The sequence below is a fragment of the Vulpes vulpes genome, chromosome X, assembly GCF_048418805.1.
Source record: "Vulpes vulpes isolate BD-2025 chromosome X, VulVul3, whole genome shotgun sequence".
Classification (NCBI taxonomy): Eukaryota; Metazoa; Chordata; class Mammalia; order Carnivora; family Canidae; genus Vulpes; species Vulpes vulpes.
In genome coordinates this window covers 23,662,695-23,677,361 of record NC_132796.1, presented here as the reverse complement: position 1 = coordinate 23,677,361, position 14,667 = coordinate 23,662,695, and the positions used below count along the sequence as shown (strand labels likewise).

The 14,667-nt window shown below is 38.3% G+C and overlaps 1 protein-coding gene across 2 annotated transcripts in view; it reads right to left on the bottom strand.

Moving 5' to 3' along the window:
* IL1RAPL1 (interleukin 1 receptor accessory protein like 1) overlaps positions 1-14,667 on the bottom strand; it is a 1,371,532-nt gene that overhangs the window by 1,355,568 nt on the left and 1,297 nt on the right. For both annotated transcript variants that reach the window (XM_072744238.1, XM_072744239.1), the window contains exon 2: positions 13,358-14,273. The gene's annotated coding sequence lies outside the window, so the exon portion shown is untranslated. The remainder of the gene's footprint in view (positions 1-13,357; positions 14,274-14,667) is intronic.

The following is a 14,667-nucleotide window of genomic DNA, read 5'->3' as shown; positions in this document are numbered from 1 at the left end:
ACCTATTAGGGTTTGAATCTTTGGTTCCAGGAAATTGAGTGAGGCCAAGCAAGATGCTTAGAGCAATAACCCATACCTTCTCTGATTATGATCTTAAGAAATTAAAGCTAATTTTAATACTGGAAACAGGAAATAGTAATTATTTTTGTTACTTACAAATACATATGAGGTTTAAAGAGCTTCTGATGCAGTCTGTCCCACTAGGCATCACTCCTCTTCATGCCACCTACATAGCTCCTGAGTAGGAAATTTAAAATCGCATGACTTACCTACTTTAAGAAATGTGATATTTTGTGTGGCAAAGCTAAAATCAATTGACTCAACTCTAGGAGGATAAAAGAAAATTGTACTGTGTACAAACAGCTTGATGCAAACAGTATAAATAGATCAACTTATGAGTCAGGAGCCTTGAAGTTATACTGAATTAAAAAAAATACAGTCACTGTATAGAGATGATGAATCTCCTCAATAAACTTAATATGTATTTGAAAAATAAATCATTTACATCCATAAACACAAGGGGAATATTGTAATAGAAAAGGAGTATCATCTTCACTGAATTCTTGGTCTTTGAAAAATACCATAAACTTTTCTAATTACCAAAGACATGCCAGGACCAGAGAAGAAATGGATCCACTGTTTTCGAGCAGACTTAGTGATGGTGGTCATGAGAACCACTTTTCTCTTTTAAGACAAATCTTTAAAAATACCTAGCAATCTACACCTTTACTTACTTTGGCAATGAGTGAATTGCTCATTCTAGCCTAGTGCTTGCATTTCGCATGGAGAAAGTACATAATCTGGGAGTATTGGTTGAACTGAATTGAGTTGACCATCTAGTCCAATGTCCGATTGAGTGAGGAGAAAAATAATCAAAGTGGCTGTTGATTAAAGTGAATATGAGGTAATGAATAATTACTTGAGTTGTAGCAGAGAGATTTATATATGTGCAAGGAGGTATACTAAGTTCATCCCTATTCTAATTTTCTATGATTTAATGAGCGGGTGCCCATTTAGATACAGCCACTACTTTTAAAAATTACTGGCACAATGGTCTCAGTGTATTCAACTTGACTGAATATCTTTATATGAAATAAAAAACAGAAGATGGCTTCTATCACCTCACTAGGACTGAAAACAGCATTTTAAGATCTAAAGTAGGGATCCCTGGGTGGCGCAGCGATTTGGCGCCTGCCTTTGGCCCGGGGCGCGATCCTGGAGACCCGGGATCGAATCCCACATCGGGCTCCCGGCGCATGGAGCCTGCTTCTCCCTCTGCCTGTGTCTCTGCCTCTCTCTTTCTCTCTGTATGACTATCATAAATAAATAAAATTAAAAAAAAAAAAAGATCTAAAGTAATAGCACTTCCCTTGCATTAAGGAAATAAATTAATATTTTCACATAATATAAAAGTGAATAGTGCTAAATGAATCTTTCAGAAAATATTGAATTCTAGGATATATTATTTCTATAATTTCAAATTCATTATATTCAAAACTAGCCCCCTCCCCCAATAATCCAAACTGCAGATTGGCTAACACTAATGAAATGTTGCTTTCATTATGTTTGTTCTGTACCACTAAGTCTACACTCAGCTCATTCCACTGCCACTCAATTCACTGTGTCTTGCCTTCTGCCAACTTTCACTATCCCTCTGTAGCCTTGTCCCATACAACCCAAAGAATTGTCTCACTCTCTTTGAAATTCAGGGAACTTGGCCCCATACTACTCTGTCCCACTTCCTTGTCCCTTCCATGACCTCCCACCAAATCCTCCCCTTAACCTTAGAATCAAGCACATAAACAACCAAAGAAAAATGGGTCCTAAATAAACACTCCAGGCATGGATTTTTGACTCCTTCCTTTCTCCTTATGGAAGTCCAGAACACATAGGAGATGCTCATTAAATATTGATAATTTGGTAACTTATTAACAGGAGTAATTACAATATGAATTCAACTACATTCTTCAGAAAACCAGTCTTTAATATTTAACTACATAGAGCAAAGCCTCGTACTCAATAACATTTAGTATCTCTACCCCGTTTAACAAATATTTAAGATTTCACAGTATTTCCTAAGTAATTTCCTACGGCATTACTGCAGCATTCCTCAAGTGGCAATGGTCTCAAATGTCCTTATCAGAGCTTCCAAATAGCTTCCATTCCCTCTTCCTGGCCTATGTGTGTACCCCTCCTGTCACTCACAGCTCACAGCTGAGTCCCTCACTGGGCTTTGCACTTGGCAGCAGGAAGCTGTCTTGTTCACAGTTATGCCACCTTCCATGGGGCAGCCCACAGACAATGACTCCTGGATGGGGGAATAGAAAGCCTTGACCCTTGACTCAACTGCGACAACTGTGAAAGACCCATAGGATACCGTGGGGCTTCAGATGCAACCATACTGCAATTGCTTTCTTCCTCTGCCTCAGAAGCAACAAAACGATCTATTTCTAGGCAACCCAATTGAACATAGATGTTTTCCCCACTAGCCCATAAGCTTTTGACGGCAAGAACTTTAACATCTTCAGCCCATGTTAAGCACGACCCTTATAGGAAACAGGACCCTCAAATAGTTCTCACTCATTCACATGAAGGAGTTAATCAATTAAAGTGGAAGAATCGCAACTGGAATGAGCGATTCTGCTAATTTAATAGGATCGAAGAACAGTGGTTACCAAGGGCCAGCATAAGCCACACTGGCTGCTCAATAATCACCTGGGAGAATGGCCACGCCTGCATTTCAGCATGGGAGGATCTTAGCCGGCGCCCCTCTGGTTGGCAAAGGTGTCGAACTTGAAAGTTGAAGCTGAGTTGGTAGGGCACTTTGGAGAATATTGAGAAATCATCCATTATCCATTAAAAAGTATGGCGGAGGCAGGGAATATCAATAGAGACTTGAGAGGGCTCTGCTGAAACCCTTCTAAAGCACACCTTGGTGCTCCCACTGACCTCGACAGTTTTTAAAAGAACAAATTCCTATGCTCCTACTCCTACATCCTGCCACAGAATCCTTACCTCAGGGTAAGGGAGTGAGTTTTGACAACTAGACTGTGCTACTTGTTCTTTTAGCTGAATTCTGGAGATCATGCACGTAAGTTTTTAGCTTGTGCCTAAGTAAATTGTATTCCTTTTCATTTTATCTTCAATATTTAGCCATTTCCCAAGTTAGCAGAACTCCCAATATAGAATGATCAGAAAAAGCATGGAAAAAAACCAATCCTTATGGGTTTGTTTCATTCTACTTAGTAGAAGTGTAGACAAAGTATTTGGTAAGAAAAAGAATTTAAACTCAGCTAAAATGGTTTTTTTTTTTTTACTTTAGGAGGCTCGCTTTCTGATGTCCTTCTAAAATATCAAAGTGTTGTAACTATTGGGAGTTAACAAAATGGTGCATACTTGCTAGGAATAAATTCTATTTTCTTTTCTTAAAAGATATTATTTATTTATTGAGAAAAACAGATAGAGACACAGAAAGAGAGAGGAAAGAGAGAGAGAATGGACAAGCAGGGGGAGCAGCAGAGGGAGAGGGAGAAGCAAACTCCCCTCTGAGCAGGGAGCCCAATGTGGGGCTCCATCCCAGGACCCTGGGATCATGATCTGAGCAGAAGGCAGAAGCGTAACCAACTGAACCACCCAGGCACCCAAATCCTATTTTCTTATAACTGAATGCATATTATACTTTAAAGCAGTACACTTTTCCCATATGATCTTAATATAAAACCATTTTGGAATTTATATTTCTACCTTGCCATTACATTACATAAAGCATTCTTTTTTTCTTTTTCTTCCCAGCTGCCTTCTCCAACTTCCCCTTCTTCCCAAATGAATTGCCAAACATTTTCACTGAAGAGTTACATATAAACCACAGCATTTTTGCTAGGGGGTGGGTGGCAACTTTTTAACTAAGCAAAGAGAGTTTGAATGGATACATTCCATTATAGAATCTTGCCTTCTGCTTTAAAAAAAAGGAAGTTAATTTTAAACTCTGGCTCTGTATTTATCTAGCCCTGGTAAGAGTGGTTTAGTCTTATAAAACAGGAAAGGGAAAAGGAAATGAAGAGAGCCCATGATGGCTATTGGAGAACAGGGGGTCAACACAAAGAAAGTTGCAGTAGTGATGGCACTTAAGGAATCCTTGGGAAATTCACAAAACTGGGAATCAAAGGTACTCTGGAGATATATAATCTTAATTTGTTCCTCTTTTTCCTAAAGCATAAATCTGAGTCGGTCATAAAATGCTCTGTTTTCCTTACATCCCTTTGTTCCTGGCTGCCAGACCTGGAGACTTGGGGCTCCAGCCTTATCTTCTTACATTCTGCATCACGTACCCTGTGATATTATATCTCTGCTCTTGATTGTCCTCTATCAGGAATGTTTTTCTTTTTCACACCAATGTGAGCATCTTCAAAGTCTAGCTAAACCTCATTTCTTTTATCGAGCCTCTCCTCACCCCTCCAAGTGCATGTGTTCTGACCCTTTCCCAAGCCTGTACCATGCTTGCCACCTCTCTGAGAAGTACAGATAGTAGACTGTCATGAATTACAGCTATATATGATCTTGTTTATCACTCCTACTGCTGACTAACCATTTTTGGGCCCAGATACATGCCATCGTGCATCTTTGTGTCCCTTGAACACCCTCTTATAGCTCCTTGCACACTGAAGTCATTCAAATATTTGTGGTGGGAGTAGAAAGAAGGGAAAAGAGAAGGAAGGAGAAGGAAGGAAGGAAGGGAATGAGGAAAGAAGGGTCAGCCATTTTTGCTCCCTGTCTATTTGTAGATTACAAACTACTAATACTAACCCTTTCTCTTTATTACTCAGTTTTCCTTTTTGGCTTTCCCAACTCAGCAGTTGTTTTTTTTTTTTTTTTTTCTCACTTTACCATATACATCATGGGTTTAGGAGAACTCTGACCTGAAGCTGATCTGTTGTCACTAAATGCTCCAGCATTAGCCCATGTCACAATGAGGTACTGGTGACCTATAAGCCATGCACAGTGCTGTGCCCCGGAAGTATAAAACACTGGCCTCCCGGAGCTAAGCTAAACTGTTCACTCACTGCGATGATGAGCACACCCACTGACGTGAGCGGCTTGCTCTGTGACTGTGTTATTATGGGCCTGGAGGAGAACCCCGACAAGGAAAAGCAGCAGAATCCAAATCCCCCAGAGACCCCTTGAATGCATTTACTCTACACACTGTGGCACTGGAAACCTCTTGAGTACCATTCAGGAGTTCAGGCATGGTGAGAACAATTAGGGGCTTTAACAGGGGTATTCAAAAGCCAAGCACTGAGAGCCACTGGATTCATTTGTTACATTCAAATTTTCTCCCTTGGCCACATGAAGCTTTGTTTACACAAAATAGCTGATACCATTTTAAGTCTCTCAGCTTTCCATTTTTACTGCTGTGTTTAGCTCCTCTGACTGTGTTCCTTCTGAAATAAAGTTGGCAAGAGGCTGGGAACATCGTGGTACCCATAGCCAGTGTCATTTCTTCAAACAGGTATGTTCAGCAGCTGCCTACTTAGGAAGACAAGAGGGCACTGCAAGATCCAACCAGAATAAGAGGATGTCCTCCACAGCCCCCTCTCCACCTTATCAGCTACAATGCAATCTATTGAAGCCGTTGTTTTCTGGGTCAGAAAAAAAAATTAATGGTATATTTTCTCCAAATGTCACTATCATACTGTGAATAGGCAAAACCTATTATCCCCAACCTTTTCCTTTAGCATATTAATAATGGCTCATATGTTAAACATCTTACTAAAAATCATAGATACATATGGCTGTATCTCCTTGACTTAGTAGTGTGTAGTGGTAGCTCAGCAAACCAAATATAAATAATATTGCCATCATTAATCACAAATTGGTTCATTATCATCATCTATGTAAACAGAGTGACCCTGTTGATGAAGAAGTGAAGTATAGAATTCCATCTCTTCAAAGAGGGATCAAATGTGGCTAAAAGATATTCGATAAGACCTCTAGGTGGATGACTTTGGAAGCAAGAAGGCAGCACACAACACTGATGGCAATCCTAAAAGCCAGAGAGGTTCATTGCAGGATGTGTGGAAAAGCCAAGGAAAACGAGGGGCTCCAAAGAAGAGCAATCCCTTGCAGGTAGGGAGATACAAAGTTAATGGGAAAGAGGACAGTATGGAAAAGCAAGGAGGTCCCACGAGTGACCTATTTTCCCAAATTTCCCTGTATTGTGTCTCCAGATATCAAATGATGTCAAGAATGCACGGTGTCCATAAAGAAAAGATAATATCCACAGATTCTAAGTGGTGAGCGATTGTGAGTCAATTAAGTGAGATAGAGGCCGAAAGATTATATACACTACAATCAACTTCAACAGGAACAATTATTTATCCTAAACTTCACACTACTAAAAAAAAATCTTATGCCAGGGCACATTGCTACATAACTAAAATACTCAATCGATGACTTGTATCATATCTGAAAAGTGGAATCACACATCATGGGAGAGCAAACAAATTTTTGAGATCTTGGAAACAATTTCATTCCTCTGGTTTAAAATTTCTTTGTTGGCTAAAATGACATAATGGGGCATCCCTATACTTCTACACTTTATATAATTTTATTAGATTTGTATGACACTACCGTAATCAGCTCTGGCTACATTTATAATAATTCATTTCTGGGCAGCCCGGGTGGCCCAGTGGTATAGCGCCGCCTTCAGCCCGGGGTGTGATCCTGGGCACGCGGGATCGAGTCCCACGTCGAGCTCCCTGCATGGAGCCTGCTTCTCCCCCTGCCTATGTCTCTGCCTCTCTTCCTCTCTGTGTCTCTCATGAATAAATAAATAAAATCTTTAAAAAAATAATTCATTTCCATTTGACTACAAATAAAAAGAATGTTTTATATTTTAAAATGTAATTATTCCATAATATCAGACACTTTTATGCTACAATAGTTCAACTTTAAAATTTAAAAGTGAATTTACCTGTGTTGGAATTTTAAATATATATTCTTCGAAAATTAGATCCTCCAAATCTGCATATCCAAAAAATCTAATTCCTTTGACCCACATTTCACCATCATATGTACTTGCCTTTTGTTTTGTATGTAAGATAACATGATGCATGTGCATATGCAAGTATTTTGGGTATAGACATATAGGCCTTTTATTTGTCAGAGCTGCAGGAGTTACTCTAAGAGGTCTAGAGTCTAGAATATATACCAAAGTTTTGTATAAATAAATAATGTATTTCAAAAATATAAATAGATCTTGCTGTGACTATACACAAATTCATTTTAAAAGAACGATCATATTCATAATTATCATTATTATTATGATGCATTTGCTCAATCAACTGATACCAAAAGTATACACAAATTCATTTTAAAAGAATGATCATATTCATAATTATCATTATTATTATGTTGCATTTGCTCAATCAACTGACACTGAAAGTATAACTATGATCAAGTGGCCTCCCAATTTTTTTAATTATGAAGGGGAACTTTGTGGCAGAAAATGATGAAGATCACTAAACTAATTCACAGTTGTATTACATGTAAATGTTGATAGGGCAAGAACCTACCAATTAGTTCACTTTGATCAGACCATGACAAAATAAACCACTATGAATAATTTTATGATTATTCATACAGTGATTTATTTATAATTATAATTCACATAAAGTGTAAGCTACATAATTAACAAACATATTGAAAGAGTGATAGTCTATAATTATATGATCACAATTTACAGTCCATTGCATTTTTTTTTCTGAATCCAAACTCCACACACTATTTCCTGACTTAGGAAGTATTACAAAATACAACCTAGTTTTACTCTTACATATATATTCTTAGACCTGTAGCTCTTATATGAACAAAATAGCTCAGTGCCATTTGTTGTATTTTATATAATGAACATGGCAACTATAACACTCTTTGAATAGCTTGTAATGAAAAAAAATTACTTTTAATGTTTTAATATGAAACAGGAAAGAGCAGATTTTCAGAGGAAAAATATTAAAAGTGCTTTCCTTTCTCCCTCTGCTTTATCCACAGTTCACTGCTTGGTAATTTCAGATCGTGTGATAGGCAAGCAATGCCAGGCCGGTCAGTCATCCCTTCTGTAAAGCTAAAAGCCTTAGGAGTCTTAGAGTTTTGCCACCTGCATATTGTTTCTAGACATGCGAACCAAAAAAAGTGTGTCAATTAAGGATTTTTCATTGTAAGCCAATGGTCAGGGTAAGCAGCAAGGGAATGTCCATTGAGCCATGTGGTTGGCCTGTAATGGAATGCTGTCTGCAGTGTAAGATACTCCAGGGTGGCATTCTCTGGGTGAAAATTAAAAGCATATTTGTAAGGTGATTAGCAGAATTTGTCAAATAAACAAGCCTGTTTACATTCCCATAATATTCCTTTGTAAATCTGCCTGAGCAAATCCAAAGCATTTCCATCAGTCATAAAGGAATATGCATTTTAAAATATATAGGAAACCAAGAAAATGCTGGCTATTTAAAGGCATCAGTGAAGTCAGATAAACGCGCAAGATCAAATTCATCTGAAACAAAGAAGTATCAAGGGTACTTAACATAAAAAGCAAGACCCTGGGAATTTAGAAAGAGAAGGTTGTTCTTTAGCAGAAAACATGTTTAAGTCCATGTACATTTATTTTTATTTAAAGGGTTAATTTTCCATTTTTCAATTTTACCTTAACCAAAATATTAAAAACTTACTTTTTCACCTGATTATCTAGTCACTTAAAAACATCTATGGAAAGGCACATCGCTAACTATGCCCTTCTTATGTGTGTAAATATATTTATGCCAAAATACAAGAACACTAAGGAAATGCAGTGTTAGTGGTGACACACAGGGGATTGCCTCCCCCTAAAGAACGTTAGTAATTATTGCAATGAGCAAATTCCAAAACAGAACTATTATCTTTATATTCTTATGTCCTCTATTACACTTAGTATTCAAATGCATTGTGCTTTTGGTAATAAAGTGACAGAAGAGAGTAGCTTTTTGGTCAATTGACCCAGTTTAAAGCGGTAGCAACAAGTTTGTGAACCTTTGTGTATTGTTGTTAACCAAAACAGAAACACCTAAGTACTCAGGAGCATTTAAACAAAACAAAACAAAACACCAAGTAATCAGCTTAAAACACTCTCACTCACAAAACCCTTAGTTACCATTCTTTGAATGTTACTCAAAAGCAACTGTTTTTTTAGTTACTTAAGGTAACTATATTACCATATGAGTAGTGCTGAAAAAAACTGAGTACTGAGTGGAAGTTAGCAACTAAAGCCTTTAATTCATCTGTTACTTAGTCACTGAACAATATTACCTACCAGCTAACTGTTATTGAGACTAGAAATAGCTTATAAAGATTTACACTAAAAGTATGAGGAAAAAATGCACTGTTCAAGTCACAGGACTTTGGAAAACCCTTAATAATAATAATTGCATATATTTCTAAGGCATAGACTGATGGTGAGCCCTTAGACACATATCTCTTTAGTGCAATATGTTAATTACCCTATTTAAAAGGATTTTTTATTTTAAAGGGTTATCTTGAATCCTAAAAGGTGAAATATGGGGTCAGAAGTCACAAGGCTGGGTAATTGACAGAGCCTGGAGTGTATTTCGGGCTCTCTGACTCAGCCCCAAATTCCACAATACCTGGATGTCTCAGAGAGCTGGGCTCCTTCCTCTCTGACATTCCCGATATAACTAATGGAAATAGGATTGGAATTTAATAACAAAAATGCTGACACGGTTTTATCTATAGCTGCCCAAATGGTGCTATTACAATTAGGCTTTATAAGTTGTGCATGATCAGAAAACTTGCTACTTTTAAATCTTATTAATCAACACTTGGGTGCTTTGGGTGCTACATATTTTAAAGTAGTCTGCTTTATAAAAACATGAGATTTACCAAACAGCAAAGATCTTATCTGTTGTAAGACAAAATATATCCCAAACACTTCAGTTTACAAGACTAAAAGAATCTGAAATATAAATCTTAAGTTAATCCTAAAAGTTCATTTGTTCTTAAATGTTTTATGCATTAACAATAACATGGTTTCAACAATAACATGATTTGTTCACATACATTGCAAACATAATAAATATCTCTTTTAAATTATTTTTCTAGTTTTAGGAATATTGTGATTACTTATCAGCTAGATTTCCTGACTTTGCTGAAGCAACTAGTTAGGGAAAAAAATGAGTACTTTCCATATTTATAAATGGTATTTCTTCTCCTAGTCTCCCCAGATATTTTCTAAACTTAACTACATAACTTGGGCTGATAAAAGGGCAATGAAATAGAGAAATAGATACTGTATTTTCAATTATTCACTGCCTTCATGTTTAAGTGCTTTCCTATTAAGCAACGCTTTTTATTATTGATTTGTAGGATACTGAAGAAAAATGCTGTAACCTGCCTCAGTTACATAATCCTCTACGAAAAGAAAGTAACAGGTTACAAAGTGCCATTAAAATAACTGAAACTCTTTCCTAATGTGAATATATAGAATCTTCAAGTAGAAGGACAGCAATCACATGGGAACATATGTTTCATGGTCAGTATCTTTTTTTTTCAGAGCCTTCTTTTTCTTTCTAGTATTATTTCTATCCCCCTACCGAGCTTATAAAGCCTCCAGAATATGCCCTGTTTGCTAACATATGTATGGCTTATGTCAGAAAACAAACGAGGAAGTCATTTATAAAATATTAAAATAAGGAGTACAAGAAATATCATTGCAGACTATATTTCTGCACATAGTTGGAGACTAACAGCCTGGAAGCAGCCGTAGTGTTACCCTGACCCCTGAAGGAAGGAATCAGGAGTTAACTTCACATCCAATTTTCTCCACAATATGAACACCAACCAAGCCTCCAAATCCACTAGCACAGTATATCAATATTTGGGCATGCCCTGCGGAAATAGCAAAGTGGTCTCAAATATCGGAGCTCAGAATTTCATTCTACCATTCCACCATTCTGATGTGGGGTAAGCAGATCTTTTCAAAGTTACTTAGTGGATGTCTAGATCCTGCACCTGACTCCATAGGAAAAACAGAAAGCATCATCTCATCCCCATGATAGAAAAGTCCTTTAGCCTTCTTGGGAAAAATAAACAGAACGGGAAACAGGAAATAGCACAACTAGATGAAAAGATGATTTAATTCAACAGGGTTAGGATTTGAGCAGAGTTGCATTTTGAGGGAATTTATGATTTATTGAAGGAGAAACGATCCAGAAACATTAGAAGGCCAAAAGGAGCTGATGTGTATCTTCTTAAAAAAAAAAAAATCGCAACTCCAAATAAAACATCAGGGTAAATGACATTTTATCCTGCAGTATTCCCTCCTCTGTACAGTGAGCACAGTGCATTTATCTCATCTCGTGGTAAAAGTCATAGGCGGCTGCAACATGTCTTTAAGCCATTCAATAAGTAAAACTTGAAAATGGATTGCTCTTTATTTCTGAGATTTGTATTAATAATGAATTCATTGCCATTTATTTTTTAATTTAACAAGACATCATTACCTTGAAAGGTTTTTACTTCTCTTTTCCCTGAGGGTTAAAATGGCCCAGAAAGAGGTCTGTTGAGGCAAAGATAAAGGTACAAAACACTCACTTCTGACACACTGTGGAAGCAATCTTTTTTTTTTTTTTTTTTTTTTTTATGAGGGAAACACCAGGCTGAAATCTGCATTAAGCTCTACTAGGGAAAATGCAAGAGGACCCCGAATAGTCATTCTGTTCACAGTCTTCATTTCTACTGATTTAACTTTCTGATCAGTTGGGGTCATTCATGTCAATCATAGGGTACAGAACTATGACCTTGGCTGGGATCATCAGCCCCAATTACTCGATGGGGCACTTGTGAAACATTGCGGACTCATTTTGACTCTCCACGGGTGTGGCTAAAATTGCTCCTGTCCAGCTCTACAGCTTGCATAGACGTGCTGTCCCTCAGAAACTCACTATGAGAAAACTCATGCTACATTTGCCACAGAGATCAGGGTTTACAGGACCCTTGGAGCTAATCTCTGTCTGCCCGCCTCCTCCTCTGTTAGCTGTTTCAAGCCTTCAAAAGTTAACAAGGTGATGGAGCCTCCCTCTATACAATCATTTCATCTCACTATCGTTGACTGAAGCTCGCTGATGTAATGAAGTTACATAATCACCGATTATGCACGACTTCCATCCATCTTCCTACATATCCACATATCTTCTCCCCTCCCCTTCAGATCAATCTACCAGGTGAGATTTATAACACATGTAAATGCTCCATTCTCTCATCATAGGTACTGAATATGGGACTTTAGCATTGCAGTACAGTGCACTGAACCACGTCATCAATATTGATTTTTTTATCCCATTTCCCAGGCAGAATATGCTTAAACATCCTTCGTGCCCTAGTCTCTAACTTTTTACTGAAAGGGTAAAATAGATGTAGCAGATAGGACACATCCTGAACTTAAGGTTAAGGGAAGTGTGTAATTGTCTGCATTTCCAAAGCTGTCTGCATTGCAATAAAAGGATGGTCTCTGCTTCCAGACCTTCAACTCCCCTGCACGTGGGTCGCAGCTTCAGCTATTTAGGGTATTAGGTAAATAATTATATTATTGGGCTATTGAACTTGAGAAAGAAAGCATTTGGTGATATTTAAAATGATATTGCATGACTCTCTATTTTTGCTCATCATTCTCTGCTTTTTCTTTTCTTTTCATTCCGAACGGTAATCCAGTGGATAAAAAAGTAGCGAAGGGTACTTAATAATCTCCAATAATCACAACCGAGAGAATAATTAATGGTGATTATCACCTTAAAGTTTAGGAACTTGACAAGTGGGATGTCCCTGGTCCCATTGCGGCTGTGAAATGCAGCAGAATGCTGCACTGAGTTGAAAACATATTTCTTTTAATGAATAAAGAGTAGCTCGTTTCATTTTAAATAGGGCTCTTCAGTAAGTGTTCCTTTCACTGCTGCTACCCCTTCCAGAACACAGGAGCCACAAATATTGCATCCAAACAATAGAGTGTCTACCCGGAATTAATTCAAGACACTCTTCCATATCAAAATAATTGGAGGGGGAAGTGATGCTTTGATTTATTTTCAATTACACTCAGAATACAGACCTACATACACACACACACACACACACACACACACACACACAAACGCACACGCACACACACCAACACACCCAACTGCAGTTATTCCATTCAGTGCCAATAACGGCCACATCACAGCCATCAATGCGATGCAGCAATCATCCAAGTCACCCATTCCCATTACAGATGCCCAAGTTTGCTCACGCCACTGATGGGTTTGCATATATAAAATGACCTTACCCACAACAGTCTTCCAAATTATTCTCCTCTGGATATCAGTCGGCAAGGTAATTGCTGGTCATCACAATGCGTATTCAGAAAAATCCACGTTTTACTCCTGTGTTCTTTTTCTTGTTTTTGCTAGCAATTAATATCGTGAACAAGATACCCATTCACAAATGCCAAGTTCACCATAAAAGCAGATAATTCCATACAGCTCTTCCCTACAAGACTGCCTCCAGTTAGTTCTCAAAGTGCCCGATTGTTTGGTGAAGATACAATCCAGGTGCAGAGCAGGGGGGGAAAAGACGACTAGGAGAAAAAAGAAGAGGCAGATAGAGAAGGAGACACTGAGAGAGGAGAGAGCAGAAAAAGAGGGAAGAAATTTTTTTTTAAAGGAGGAAGGAAAAAGGCCGGTAAGTGAGGAAGTCTGAGAGCTCTATGACAAGAATCGGAGTCTTGCTTGCAAATCTTCTGTATACATGTAGCCCTTCAGATCCTCTTGGTCCCCAAGTAAAATTTCCAGATCCGGGATGCAGCCATAAGAAAGAATCCTATGATATTTCACAAGTATCCCGCAATAACAGATCCGACGGGGTTTTCCTTGTACAGTACTGCTGTGTGAAAGCACACAACCCCTGCTGTTTGGGAAGGTGTCTCCTGGGTCCTAGCTCTCTTCAGCAGCCCCCAAAAATGATTTTTCAGAAAAGAGTAGGGGAAAAAAAAACAGCTTTGCGTTTGCCTTGAATGATGCTAATCCTGAGCGAAAACGACAAGCAACCCACGAATAGCACGAGATCTTGATTAATAGCCACAATCCACTCAAAATATCCCAGGAAAGAAGGAGCGAAAACAAGAAAGAGAAACTGCAATGCATAAATGATTCCAGTGTTTCTACAAGATCGGTTCATTTGATTGAATGCATTCTCTGGGTTTGCTGCAAGTCATAAAGAAGATAGTGTTACTGCCACCCAATGGATATTTTAGTACTAGCCAATCCACAGAACGCCACCGCTTTGCGAGTTTTAGTTTTCCGAAGACTAAAGAGGAAGGAGGGTAGCCTGGGAATCTTTCGGAAAAGACCCTGAGAGGCCTCAAATAACGGGAATCTGTCTTTCCAGGCAAAAGTGGACGGCAAACGTGGACGCTTACCCATTCCCGCGTTAGTCGCCTTAGAATTAGGGTTCCATTTCTCTAGGAGGCGGAAAGGTACCCAGAGCGATCCCTAAACTGACAAGCCGACAATAACCTCCTTTTCATCTCTTCTCTTTAAAGCACATTTGTTATTGCGCGCGATCTCTCTCTCTCTCTCCCTGCGCCCCCCCCCCCGC